Genomic DNA, 15,129 nt, shown 5'->3' with positions numbered 1-15,129 from the left:
CGGGCCTCTGAGTCTCTGCTCTGGGGGTTGTCACGGTGGCTAGGCCCCGGTCCGTGACCCTGCCGTGGGGCGCACAGTGAATAGGTAGGTAGATGTAGATGGTGGTGACGGTAATGGTGCAGTTGTGGGGTGCAGGTCGCGGTAAATAACGAGGACACCAGGTTGCAGTCTCTTTACCTCTTTACTGAAGATCTCTGGGTCCTCAGTCCGGAATACGGTTCACCAGGCTGCGCAAGTCCGGCCGGTCCAATGGCACCTCCAGAGTTCTCTTCACAGGTGGAAATCTGCGCCTTCCCCCTAGCGCTATGTGTTGTGGTCCTTCCCTGCTGTGCTTACGGAAAGTACCCCACAACTGTTGTGTCTGTTTCTTAAGTTCCCTCACAACTCGATTAGATGATGTTCTGCTAATCCTCCGTCCCTCCCTGATGTTCTGGTTGGGACGGCACCCGTTTGACGGGTAGGCTCGGAGCTCTTCCGGGACCCTAGAGTCGCCCCTCTCCACAAGTTGCCCCCCAAGACTGCATAGGTGATTTGAGTTAGACAGCCCGCCTTAGACTGACTGTCCTGCCGCTGTTTAGAGTATTGCTTGAAGCTGGATATTATAATACTCCCTCGGTGTTCCGGCCACCGGTTATGCGCCTCAGTAGGATGTTGCTTTGGTCTTACAGCACGACTCCTACTGGTATTCTCCTATTGCTATGATCTCGTTTCTCACTCAGCACAATCTATCTCGCTTCTGATCCTTTCTTGGGCACCGCCGCTATCCTGAGCAGGCACGGTCCCGTTACGTTCGTTCAAGTTGCCAAGCCTCTGTCAGGATCCCACCCCTGACAGAGACCCTACTGTATCTTCCCCCACAACACCCTCTGCCACAAGGTGTTGCCTGGTTCCAACCCAGTCAGCTTCTCCTCTAACTTCCTGCCTGACCCCCAGTTTACCCATTATGGTGGGGAGTGGCCTAGTGAATAGAACCCTTAGCTCCCCCCGGAGGCCCGGCTGTGAAATGTATTGGTGTCTGTGATACCTGGTCAGATGAACTCCTTCAGTGCCATCAGACGTGCCATAGCTCCCCTTAGCGGCAGAGCCACAGTACTGCAACGACCAGGACTCTGGGGCGCTGCACTCCCCCCTGGTTAAACACAGTACTCCGGGACTGGGAAGAAAACAACAATACAAGTTAGCAAAAAGACATACAGTTTTGTTGAGTGCAATAACAATAAGCATACTTGAACAGAGCTTCCCTTTATGGGAGGTGAGGACGCTGGAACGTTACAAACATGGTTAACATTATAAATTACAGGTCATAAATAACTCCTGTTACCCAACTGGGTATTCTACTTAGTGCAAAAATTGCTGAACAATAATTTAACATTGCCTTTAAGCATGTACACTCTAAATCCTTTAAAGACCTTCCTATAATCACATTATAAGGCAATTTTAACTTTCACATTCTCCTTCTTTAATCTGCAGGACCGCCTGTCCTATCGGCACCAGACCTACTGCCTCTCCTCTCTCACAGGACCGCTCCTTTCAGCCCGAGCCTTCTGTCTTTTCAACTACTATACACAGTATAGAACATAACATACTTTCAGTTTAGGAATACTGGGCCATCTTCATATGGCTCCTAGGAGGACTCACTACCTAACCCATACGGGTTCACTTTCTGTCCCTTGTAACACATTATTAACTCTTTCTTTACAATAAACTAGCTTTCTACGGAGGACTCAGGGTTTACCTTCTATCCTCGTTTTTTTATCAACATTATCAAACATTTTCTTATAACATTAACTTTCATCATTACTCTCTTACTAGCAACTATGCAGGACACGATGTCTACCCCTACGGGTCTACTGCGCCCTTCTTCCAGCTTTCACACTTTCTTCTACTGAACATTATTGGCATTTCTTTTACAATTAACTAGTTCAATACATATAACTTCTACATGTAAACAGTATCATTTTCCTTCAAAGCATCATTATCACTTTACTGTTCTAAGGCAGTATTACTCATAAGTACACAGATGAACATCCCCTTTAAGAGGGGATCAAGTCTCTATGAGGTAGCGTATCTTCTCAAGCTACCAGTCCTTACTCAGCAAAGGTTCCAGTGTGGTATCTTCACAAAGAGTCCTTTTTGAAGTAAAACCAGTAGGGAGCGCCTTTAATAAGGTGCAAACTATTTACAAAAAGTTCGTATCATGCACTGTTCATGATTGCGGCAGTTCTAGAAACTTTGTGCAAAACTCAGAAAAATAAACAAAACAACAATAGGGATCCCGGGTCAACAAAGGGATCCCTTTAAAAAGTTAACCCTGAACGGGTTTAGCAACACACAAACGGTTAAGAACTATGTACATATACAAAGCATTCATGCTCACTCATTTTCCGGTAGAGCAGGTGGTTTCCTCCCGGGCCTCACCAGACCAACGGGTCGCGCTGGTGATCCAGGAAGTGGTTCTGGTCCAAGCAACGACAGGATCCCTCGCCTCGATGCTCTTTTCGCCGAGGATCCTGCACGCCCCCAGGGTACATGGTGGGTCCGGGTTCTCCGCTGCTCCGCTGGGTCAGGTTCCATTGCCTTTTCGGCAGGAGGCTCATCTTCAGATGTTGCAGCGGTGGCCTGGAGCGCGACGCACCGCTGGACGCCCCGCGCCATCCAGCCAGCCTCGCCGGTTGCCCTCCTCCACCTAGTATAAGTGACAGCATCACCGGGCTCCAGGTCGCGAGCAAACCTTCTCCCGCAGGGTTCGACCTCCTCCCGGTCCACGTGGACTTGTAGCGGCTCCCCGATCTCCTGTATAACCCCTCTTCCATGTCGGGGGTTGAAGGAGACCACTACGCCCCAGTGTGACGACAGGGTTTCTCCCACACTGGTCAAATCAATCTGAGCTGCAGTCTGGGGCCGGCTCTGCCACGCCGTCATCAGGTGCCGCAGGTGCTCGGCCTCCGGCAAGATCCTCATACCCTGTGTTGGCAGCGTACCTTTCGCCGCGGCCGGGTTGGGAAGAGCAGGGGACACCGGAGATAGACGGATCTCCGTGGGCTGGCCTAGCCGAGCAAGCACGCGGGCATCAGCCTCCAAGCGGCGTGCTATTTGGCGAGCCTCGGCTGCAGCTACACACTCCTCGGATGGTGGCAAGGGGGGTCGGCCCATCGGTAGCTCCGTGAGGGTCAGTCCCTGCAACGTTGACGCATCTGGGGCTGTGTCGGGTGGTGCAGCCTCAGGCTGGATCGGGTCAGTCCCACGCGGTGTTCTCGGTGTCGCCATCTTTTCTCCTTCTCCAGTGTCTTCTTCCCGTGGTCTTTTTCGTGGGCGGCCCCGTCTCCATGGTCTCCACCCTCCAAACAGGATCAGGAGGCGGACCTCGGCTGTTGACGGACACGTCCTCAGGACACAGAAATATTTAGACTGGGCGGCCATTGTTGTTCGCGCTCTCCAGCTTACCTACGCCCACTCCACGCCCCTCTTCTCTTCCTGCGCTCTCCTCAGCGCTGCAATGGCGGCGGATTTTGGCAGCAAGTGGCGCAGCACACAGTCTTTGCAATAAAGTACAGTCCAAGCACAGTAAATCACAGTTCCAAGGCACACATGACCTGATTCTTCAGGCTTAAGTAGATCCTGTTCGTGACGCCAAGTTGCAGCGCCCCCACCGCCGCAGGGCCGAGGGGTACCCGGTACCGGGCCTCTGAGTCTCTGCTCTGGGGGTTGTCACGGTGGCTAGGCCCCGGTCCGTGACCCTGCCGTGGGGCGCACAGTGAATAGGTAGGTAGATGTAGATGGTGGTGACGGTAATGGTGCAGTTGTGGGGTGCAGGTCGCGGTAAATAACGAGGACACCAGGTTGCAGTCTCTTTACCTCTTTACTGAAGATCTCTGGGTCCTCAGTCCGGAATACGGTTCACCAGGCTGCGCAAGTCCGGCCGGTCCAATGGCACCTCCAGAGTTCTCTTCACAGGTGGAAATCTGCGCCTTCCCCCTAGCGCTATGTGTTGTGGTCCTTCCCTGCTGTGCTTACGGAAAGTACCCCACAACTGTTGTGTCTGTTTCTTAAGTTCCCTCACAACTCGATTAGATGATGTTCTGCTAATCCTCCGTCCCTCCCTGATGTTCTGGTTGGGACGGCACCCGTTTGACGGGTAGGCTCGGAGCTCTTCCGGGACCCTAGAGTCGCCCCTCTCCACAAGTTGCCCCCCAAGACTGCATAGGTGATTTGAGTTAGACAGCCCGCCTTAGACTGACTGTCCTGCCGCTCTTTAGAGTATTGCTTGAAGCTGGATATTATAATACTCCCTCGGCGTTCCGGCCACCGGTTATGCGCCTCAGTAGGATGTTGCTTTGGTCTTACAGCACGACTCCTACTGTGTTGTGAAATTGGATTCTGGGCTCCCCCGGTGGCCACTGGTGGAATTGAACTTGTGTTCATCATCCTCTCTGTTCACCTGTTCCCATCAGGATGTGGGAGTCTCTATATAACCTTGCTCCTCTGTCAGTTTCATGCCGGTCAACAATGTAATCAGAAGCCTTTCTTTGCATGTTCCTGCTACTAGACAACTCCCAGCTAAGTTGGACTTTCGTCCTTGTTTGTTTTTGCATTTTGTTCCAGTTCACAGCTGCTGTTTCGTTACTGTGTCTGGAAAGCTCTTGTGATCTGAAATTGCCACTCTGGTGTTATGAGTTAATACTAGAGTCTTAAAGTAATTTCTGGATGGTGTTTTGATAGGGTTTTCAGCTGACCATGAAAGTGCCCTTTCTGTCTTCCTGCTATCTAGTAAGCGGACCTCGATTTTGCTAAACCTATTTTCATACTACGTTTGTCATTTCATCTAAAATCACCGCCAATATATGTGGGGGCCTCTGTCTGCCTTTTGGGGAAATTTCTCTAGAGGTGAGCCAGGACTGTATTTTCCTCTGCTAGGATTAGTTAGTCCTCCGGCTGGCGCTGGGCGTCTAGGGATAAAACGTAGGCACGCTACCCGGCCACTGTTAATTGTGCGGCAGGTTTAGTTCATGGTCAGTTTAGATTCCATCTTCCAAGAGCTAGTTCTTATATATGCTGGGCTATGTTCTCTAGCCATTGAGAATCATGATAGTTTGACCGGCCAAAAAGGGTTAAATTATGGGCTGAGAAAGGAGAGAAAAAAGAAGTCTGCTGAAAAATTTTTTTTTTTTTTTTCCTCTAGTTCTGAGTGTGCTCATAATTGAATCACTTGCTAGTCTGCCTATACTGCAGCCTTCCTCTCTTTCTCTCCTTCTAATCCTTGAATGGCTCTGTGTTCACCTGTTTGAAATGGATCTTCAGAGTGTAGCTACAGGTTTGAATAATCTCGCCACGAAGGTACAAAATTTGCAAGATTTTGTTGTTCATGCACCTATGTCTGAACCTAGAATTCCTTTGCCTGAATTTTTTTCAGGGAATAGATCTTGCTTTCAAAATTTTAAAAATAATTGCAAATTGTTTTTGTCCCTGAAGTCTCGCTCTGCCGGAGATCCTGCACAGCAGGTCAGGATTGTAATTTCCTTGCTCCGGGGCGACCCTCAAGATTGGGCTTTTGCATTGACACCAGGGGATCCTGCGTTGCTCAATGTGGATGCGTTTTTTCTGGCCTTGGGGTTGCTTTATGAGGAACCTCATTTAGAGCTTCAGGCGGAAAAAGCTTTGATGTCCCTATCTCAGGGGCAAGATGAAGCTGAAATATACTGCCAAAAATTCCGTAAATGGTCTGTGCTTACTCAGTGGAATGAGTGCGCCCTGGCGGCGATTTTCAGAGAAGGTCTCTCTGATGCCATTAAGGATGTTATGGTGGGGTTCCCTGTGCCTGCGGGTCTGAATGAGTCCATGACAATGGCTATTCAGATCGATAGGCGTCTGCGGGAGCGCAAACCTGTGCACCATTTGGCGGTGTCTACTGAGGAGACGCCAGAAAATATGCAATGTGATAGAATTCTGTCCAGAAGCGAGCGGCAGAATTTTAGACGAAAAAATGGGTTGTGCTTCTATTGTGGTGATTCAACTCATGTTATATCAGCATGCTCTAAGCGTACTAAGAAGCTTGACAAGTCTGTTTCAATTAGCACTTTACAGTCTAAGTTTATTCTATCTGTGACCCTGATTTGTTCTTTATCATCTATTACCGCGGACGCCTATGTCGACTCTGGCGCCGCTTTGAGTCTTATGGATTGGTCCTTTGCCAAACGCTGTGGGTATGATTTGGAGCCTTTGGAAGCTCCTATACCTCTGAAGGGGATTGACTCCACCCCATTGGCTAGTAATAAACCACAATACTGGACACAAGTAACTATGCGTATTAATCCGGATCACCAGGAGATTATTCGCTTTCTGGTGCTGTATAATCTACATGATGTTTTGGTGCTAGGATTGCCATGGCTGCAATCTCATAACCCAGTCCTCGACTGGAAAGCTATGTCTGTGTTAAGCTGGGGATGTAAAGGGACTCATGGGGACGTACCTTTGGTTTCCATTTCATCATCTATTCCCTCTGAGATTCCTGAATTCTTGTCTGACTATCGTGACGTTTTTGAAGAACCCAAGCTTGGTTCACTACCTCCGCACCGGGAGTGCGATTGTGCCATAGATTTGATTCCGGGTAGTAAATACCCTAAGGGTCGTTTATTTAATCTGTCTGTGCCTGAACACGCTGCTATGCGAGAATATATAAAGGAGTCCTTGGAAAAGGGACATATTCGTCCTTCGTCATCTCCCTTAGGAGCCGGTTTTTCTTTGTGTCTAAGAAAGATGGCTCTTTGAGGCCGTGTATTGATTATCGGCTTTTGAATAAAATCACGGTTAAATATCAATATCCGTTACCACTGCTGACTGATTTGTTTGCTCGTATAAAGGGGGCCAAGTGGTTCTCTAAGATTGATCTCCGTGGGGCGTATAATTTGGTGCGAATCAAGCAGGGGGATGAGTGGAAAACCGCATTTAATACGCCCGAGGGCCACTTTGAGTATTTGGTGATGCCTTTTGGTCTTTCAAATGCCTCTTCAGTCTTCCAGTCCTTTATGCATGACATTTTCCGCGATTATTTGGATAAATTTATGATTGTGTATCTGGATGATATTCTGATTTTTTCGGATGACTGGGACTCTCATGTCCAGCAGGTCAGGAGGGTTTTTCAGGTTTTGCGGTCTAATTCCTTGTGTGTGAAGGGTTCTAAGTGCGTTTTTGGGGTTCAAAAGATTTCCTTCTTGGGATACATTTTTTCCCCCTCTTCCATCGAGATGGATCCTGTCAAGGTTCAGGCTATTTGTGATTGGACGCAACCCTCTTCTCTTAAGAGTCTTCAGAAATTTTTGGGCTTTGCTAACTTTTATCGTCGATTTATTGCTGGTTTTTCTGATGTTGTTAAACCATTGAGTGATTTGACTAAGAAGGGTGCTGATGTTGCTGATTGGTCCCCTGATGCTGTGGAGGCCTTTCGGGAGCTTAAGCGCCGCTTTTCTTCCGCCCCTGTGTTGCGTCAGCCTGATGTTGCTCTTCCTTTTCAGGTTGAGGTCGACGCTTCTGAAATCGGAGCTGGGGCGGTGTTGTCGCAGAGAAGTTCCGACTGCCCCGTGATGAGACCTTGTGCTTTTTTTTCCCGTAAATTTTCGCCCGCCAAGCGGAATTATGATATTGGGAATCGGGAGCTTTTGGCCATGAAGTGGGCTTTTGAGGAGTGGCGTCACTGGCTTGAGGGGGCCAGACATCAGGTGGTGGTATTGACTGACCACAAAAATTTAATTTACCTTGAGTCTGCCAGGCGCCTGAATCCTAGACAGGCGCGCTGGTCGTTGTTTTTCTCTCGGTTTAATTTTGTGGTGTCATACCTACCGGGTTCTAAGAATGTTAAGGCGGATGCCCTTTCTAGGAGTTTTGAGCCTGACTCCCCTGGTAATTCTGAGCCCACAGGTATCCTTAAGGATGGAGTGATATTGTCTGCCGTTTCTCCAGACCTGCGGCGGGCCTTGCAGGAGTTTCAGGCGGATAGACCGGATCGTTGCCCACCTGGTAGACTGTTTGTTCCTGATGATTGGACCAGTAGAGTCATCTCTGAGGTTCATTCTTCTGCGTTGGCAGGTCATCCTGGAATCTTTGGTACCAGGGATTTGGTGGCAAGGTCCTTCTGGTGGCCTTCCCTGTCACGAGATGTGCGAGGCTTTGTGCAGTCTTGTGACGTTTGTGCTCGGGCCAAGCCTTGTTGTTCTCGGGCTAGTGGATTGTTGTTGCCCTTGCCTATTCCGAAGAGGCCTTGGACGCACATCTCGATGGATTTTATTTCGGATCTGCCTGTTTCTCAGAAGATGTCTGTCATCTGGGTGGTGTGTGACCGTTTCTCTAAGATGGTCCATTTGGTTCCCTTGCCTAAGTTGCCTTCTTCTTCCGAGTTGGTTCCTCTGTTTTTTCAAAATGTTGTTCGTTTGCATGGTATTCCGGAGAATATCGTTTCTGACAGAGGGACCCAATTCGTGTCTAGATTTTGGCGGGCATTCTGTGCTAGGATGGGCATAGATTTGTCTTTTTCGTCTGCTTTCCATCCTCAGACTAATGGCCAGACCGAGCGGACTAATCAGACCTTGGAGACATATTTGAGGTGTTTTGTGTCTGCGGATCAGGATGATTGGGTTGCTTTTTTGCCATTGGCGGAGTTCGCCCTCAATAATCGGGCCAGCTCTGCCACCTTGGTATCCCCGTTTTTCTGTAATTCGGGGTTTCATCCTCGATTTTCCTCCGGTCAGGTGGAATCTTCGGATTGTCCTGGAGTGGATGCTGTGGTGGAGAGGTTGCATCAGATTTGGGGGCAGGTAGTGGACAATTTGAAGTTGTCCCAGGAGAAGACTCAGCTTTTTGCCAACCGCCGTCGTCGTGTTGGTCCTCGGCTTTGTGTTGGGGACTTGGTGTGGTTGTCTTCTCGTTTTGTCCCTATGAGGGTTTCTTCTCCTAAGTTTAAGCCTCGGTTCATCGGCCCGTACAAGATATTGGAGATTCTTAACCCTGTGTCCTTCCGTTTGGACCTCCCTGCATCTTTTTCTATTCATAATGTTTTTCATCGGTCATTGTTGCGCAGGTATGAGGTACCGGTTGTGCCTTCCGTTGAGCCTCCTGCTCCGGTGTTGGTTGAGGGTGAGTTGGAGTACGTTGTGGAAAAGATCTTAGACTCCCGTGTTTCCAGACGGAAACTCCAGTATCTGGTCAAATGGAAGGGATACGGTCAGGAGGATAATTCTTGGGTGACTGCCTCTGATGTTCATGCCTCCGATCTTGTCCGTGCCTTTCATAGGGCTCATCCTGATCGCCCTGGTGGTTCTGGTGAGGGTTCGGTGCCCCCTCCTTGAGGGGGGGGTACTGTTGTGAAATTGGATTCTGGGCTCCCCCGGTGGCCACTGGTGGAATTGAACTTGTGTTCATCATCCTCTCTGTTCACCTGTTCCCATCAGGATGTGGGAGTCTCTATATAACCTTGCTCCTCTGTCAGTTTCATGCCGGTCAACAATGTAATCAGAAGCCTTTCTTTGCATGTTCCTGCTACTAGACAACTCCCAGCTAAGTTGGACTTTCGTCCTTGTTTGTTTTTGCATTTTGTTCCAGTTCACAGCTGCTGTTTCGTTACTGTGTCTGGAAAGCTCTTGTGATCTGAAATTGCCACTCTGGTGTTATGAGTTAATACTAGAGTCTTAAAGTAATTTCTGGATGGTGTTTTGATAGGGTTTTCAGCTGACCATGAAAGTGCCCTTTCTGTCTTCCTGCTATCTAGTAAGCGGACCTCGATTTTGCTAAACCTATTTTCATACTACGTTTGTCATTTCATCTAAAATCACCGCCAATATATGTGGGGGCCTCTGTCTGCCTTTTGGGGAAATTTCTCTAGAGGTGAGCCAGGACTGTATTTTCCTCTGCTAGGATTAGTTAGTCCTCCGGCTGGCGCTGGGCGTCTAGGGATAAAACGTAGGCACACTACCCGGCCACTGTTAATTGTGCGGCAGGTTTAGTTCATGGTCAGTTTAGATTCCATCTTCCAAGAGCTAGTTCTTATATATGCTGGGCTATGTTCTCTAGCCATTGAGAATCATGATACTACTGGTATTCTCCTATTGCTATGATCTCGTTTCTCACTCAGCACAATCTATCTCGCTTCTGATCCTTTCTTGGGCACCGCCGCTATCCTGAGCAGGCACGGTCCCGTTACGTTCGTTCAAGTTGCCAAGCCTCTGTCAGGATCCCACCCCTGACAGAGACCCTACTGTATCTTCCCCCACAACACCCTCTGCCACAAGGTGTTGCCTGGTTCCAACCCAGTCAGCTTCTCCTCTAACTTCCTGCCTGACCCCCAGTTTACCCACTATGGTGGGGAGTGGCCTAGTGAATAGAACCCTTAGCTCCCCCCGGAGGCCCGGCTGTGAAATGTATTGGTGTCTGTGATACCTGGTCAGATGAACTCCTTCAGTGCCATCAGACGTGCCATAGCTCCCCTTAGCGGCGGAGCCACAGTACTGCAACGACCAGGACTCTGGGGCGCTGCATAACTTTTTTTGTGTGTCAAGAACGCCCCCTCCTTCCCGGACCTTGCAATGGGGCAGCGGAAGCGTCGTAAGACGTCGGGCATTTCTTTTCACAGCATGTGTCGGTACGTCAGCCCGACGCACTGTGACGGGCCCGTACCGACGCTAGTGTGAAAGCAGCCTAAGAGCAGTAAAGAGTGGGAGAGGCCACAGGCAGAGAGTTGGTGCTCTTTGAGAGGCCACAAGTAAAGAGAAGTGACAATCTGATGAATTAATCCAAGATTCCTGTTACAAAGTTGAGTAACCATAAAACTTGTTTCTACTCAATGAGTAAAATCATCTTGAACTGCTTCTCGTAACCATATTCATTCCTTTCGCAATCCCTGAATGGGGAAATCAGTCTGTCCAACAAGGGTCAGTGTATCTATACAACAAAGTACTGAAATGGGGATATTATATCAAATATTTACACCTCTTACACCATAATCAACTCTGAACTTGTCCTCATCTTCACAGTGTGACCCACATTGTACCTACTCGGAATTGACTCGCTGCTTGTGTGTGGACTAAAAGTCACTTTTTCAAAACATTTCAATGAGCACATTAATGTGACTTTCATAAAAATGCATTAAGAAAGTGATATCTGGTCCATACAAAAGTTTCTGTATGATCCGGCTAGTTACAGTGCAGATCATGTTGTACAGATTAGAAATGGAATACTATTAAAGGAAGAATGTGTTGATTCATAAGTTTACAAACAGCAGTGCTTTAATACACAATACTTACAGCTAAGAGACCAAAAATGTTTCACAGTTGTCCTACTTAACGACTTTCCCCTGTAGTGACAATATTTGCCTTTTCTCAGTAATGGTGGCAAAGGCAGCCAGGTGGGCAGGTCTACTTTACCATATTTGTATTAGTACATAATGAATAAAGATCCTAAGATTGCTAACCTCCTTACTGCTCCCCTCTGTATTATTAATCTAGGTGTACCTAGTAGATTATTTCCTGATGCCATTCTATTTTTGTCTTGCATTACACCTTTAAAGTTGCCAAGAACAGTTGTCATGACCAAGCTGCTGTCCGGATACGCTCTGGCACTATGCAGGAAAAAAGTGACCTAGTCCCAGTGTGCTGTCAACACCCTCACTTGCAGGCCACAGGACTCCACTGTCTCCAGGTCTCCATCTTCAGGAGCCGCCGCATACAATTCAGGGGACACCAAATTCATTGCAACAAGAAAACATATACTGGTCAGTTCAAGTCCATCAAGCTGTAACCTGTGAGGTAGGGCGGAGCACTTGTTACATGTTACATGTTGGAAAAGAAGAGATAGCTCCAGCTCCAGGAATAAAATGTAGAGACTTTATTAGTACGTATTAAAAATGCTGCTGAAACATGACCGGCATGGTCGGTGGAGGAGAGTAACCAGCACCCGACTTTATGGAATAGCAAGGGTGAGCTGAAATACCTTTTTTCGTACATGTTACATGTTACAGAGCACATGTTTCTTACTTTCTTACTACAATGCATCTTCAGCCCTACCACTCGTTCATCCTGGACTGTCGCTAAGCCCACTGACTCCATCAGCTTCAGGGATTTCCTGTCCATTTTAGCAATGCACCCGGGGTCATCCATCTTCTATCTTCACAGGTCCCTGTCCATCTTCTACTGCATGCCAGAGGTCACGTTGTTTCAGACAGCCCCTATACCGGACCTTGGGCTCCAGATGTGACAGGGGCATCCGCTCAGGATTTCCAAAATGCTTCCCACCTCTTCAAATGACTGATACATGCTGCCCTAGCAGCTCATTGCACATAAACATGACCTTGGCATTTCCCTTTTCGACGGACTATCAAAAAATGCCCACTCTTCACTAACATTAGTCCCCACCCACTGGGCAAGTTCTGTCCATTAACTAAATCCTATCCTATAGACTAAACCTATTGTCCTTATCTTATGTCCTATGCTGTTGTCAAGCCAGTGCCACTTAACTATATGAACAGTACTCATACTATCTCAGGTCTAACCCTGTGCTTACCCAGTACTATGCACCACTCACATTATACATAAACACTTTACATTCTTATACACTGTACATTCCATCATACAATTTGAATGATGCACATCACTATTCATATTGCATATGAAACCGCAAAAACACTGTACATATAGAGTGATTGTTGTCTTCAGGCGTAGGAATGCAGCAGAACAGTCCATCACCCTTACATTATTCCCTCCCTCGACCATTCATGAACCAGGAAGACAACACGCAGCAAATAAATTCTGCATAAAATACACAAAACTAGCAGTCTCTCCTTCCCAGATTATAGCGTGTCCATTGCTGGAGAGCGCACTGACCCTAGAGTGAAAGAGCTCAAGTTCTTGGGCCTGTAAGCAAACATAACCACCTAACAGTCCTTGGGTGCATATCCAGTCCTTCTCCTGCACAATACTTTAGTTTGTCCTCTTATTAGAACCACAGTACCAATGTCCATCCAAGTCCATGTCTCCTGTAAAACAACGGCCCTTTGGTCCACACAAGAGCTCCAGGAGTCCAGGAACACAGTCTCTGGGGATCTCTTGTCAGTACTTTAAGACAAAGGTACAAATCGCACAGTCCTGACCTGGGTTGAATATTGGGTCATCAGTTTCCTCCCCTCCCCCATTCTGAACAATGATCCCTTTAAGTTGCACAATGCTGCCCTAGGATCAGGCTCACAGTCCCATGGGGCAAAGTTCATGAAAAAATAGGAGGTACAGTACATGGAGAGATGAGATGGAGGTCATGAGGCATTGGGCGCAGTCCACAGGGACAGAATGTGTTTAAGACCCTTAAGCGGTTCAGTTTCTTAATCCAGCAGGGGGATACCCAAGCATGCGTAAAAATCTGGGAGGGGGAAAACACAAACTTTGTCTGTCCTGGCCAAAACCGGGGATTCCCAGTACACTTAGAGCCTCCTACCCTCAGGAACGCAGAACAGTTCTTTTTGCGTGCAACTAGCACCACTGTAGATGGACATTGTTTAATCTCTGAGTGCCATTTTAACTTTTCTCTTGCTGCTGTGTTCAGACCCAAGTGTTATGGACACTGGACCGCCTAATATATCTGTTTGAATGAGTGCCTTGGGTTGCTATTGCTGTGACCGGAGCACTGACCATTTCAGTCAGGGCCACGTCTTTGACACTGATGGTGGAGGATGCGGTGCTGGACCCCGTCTCACTGTTGTCCTTTTGGGTCCATTCTGTGGAGCTGAAGAGTGCAGGGCTGTTAGGTGTTGGAGCCCTGGCTGCAGGTACTTCTGATCACCATTAAGCTGTCGCTTGGGGTTCACCTTTCCATCCAGGCCACCTGTGGATCTTCCTCCTCTCTCATCCAGATCAAGATCACAGCCACCTCATATCACCCTTGCATTCCATCCTCTTTGATTAATCTGAGCCGGTCACTTTACTGTAGTGTGTACAGCCCGTACTGCAGAAAATCGGCACTGAAATAGACCATGTTGCTGTTGACCGCCTTCTGTAGATATCCATATCCCTTTGCAGAGTCAAAGTGCCTCACAAACGCTTGCATCATTTGGTTGTTGACCTCACCACATCCGGGAAGCTCCAACTGGGCCTGCACTCATTTCTCCTCCTCCCTTTTCCTTGGATGACTTTTCACACCAATTTGGTCATAGCGGGGTCCAAGACGAGGGAATCCCCCACAAACATTTGAGGTCAGGGATTGGGAGCTGTTTTTTGGGCCGGGACCTCTCTAGGAGGCTGGAGTGTACTCATCGCTAAAGCTGCCATCATCACTTACAACCACGCTGCCCTGCCTCATGATTGTGGCCATACCAACTCAGAAACTGACTGGGAGTCAGATTCTTGTCTTGGGACCAGCAAGGGAACCTTTGCCTCCGGGTCCGGCCTTGGGCAGTGAATCTTTGCTGAGGCATCAGGAAAGTCCTCTAATAGCTGCAGTCCTTTACTTCTTGCTCCAGCTGCTTTATTTTCCTGTTTCATTGTGGAAACCGTCACCTCAGTGTACCCAGCCTGCTTTATACTGTATATCCTTACTATTAGGCAGACAATTATGCAATGAAGCATCCATAATAAATAAATTATTATTTAAGAGGACCTATACATTACTGAATCTGTTGATTTTGCAATAACTGCATCTGTTAGCCATGATAAAACTTGTCTGGTCTGTAATATTAAGTAAAACAGTGTACACACTACTGTCATTGTTACTAGTGATAAGCAAATTTGTATGGAAAACGATCGCCAAACACAAATTCGGCACGAACATGGCACATTCGGATTCATGATCGAAAATATGAGCAAAATTTAATAAAATCAGAAAAAATCTGTAACATTTGGTAAAAAGTGCGGGAAAATATTTGCGTTGACATAAAAGTATTTTTAGCACTTTAGCAACGATAATGGTGGTGTATCATGTGCGTTTGGCATGTGTTTGATGAGGGAAGGGGGTTTGCAGAGCTCAGAGTCGCGGCATTCTTGTAAACAGTAATTTTTTATTTTTTCCTAACTTTATGAGTGCACATTGCGGCTAGCCAATCAGGGCGCAGGAAACACTCACAATGTCATTACACAACGGCTTGTGTCATTGGCTGCTAAAATCACA

Source organism: Ranitomeya variabilis, chromosome 8 (assembly GCF_051348905.1).
Source record: "Ranitomeya variabilis isolate aRanVar5 chromosome 8, aRanVar5.hap1, whole genome shotgun sequence".
NCBI lineage: Eukaryota > Metazoa > Chordata > Amphibia > Anura > Dendrobatidae > Ranitomeya > Ranitomeya variabilis.
This window is presented reverse-complemented; position numbering follows the sequence as displayed.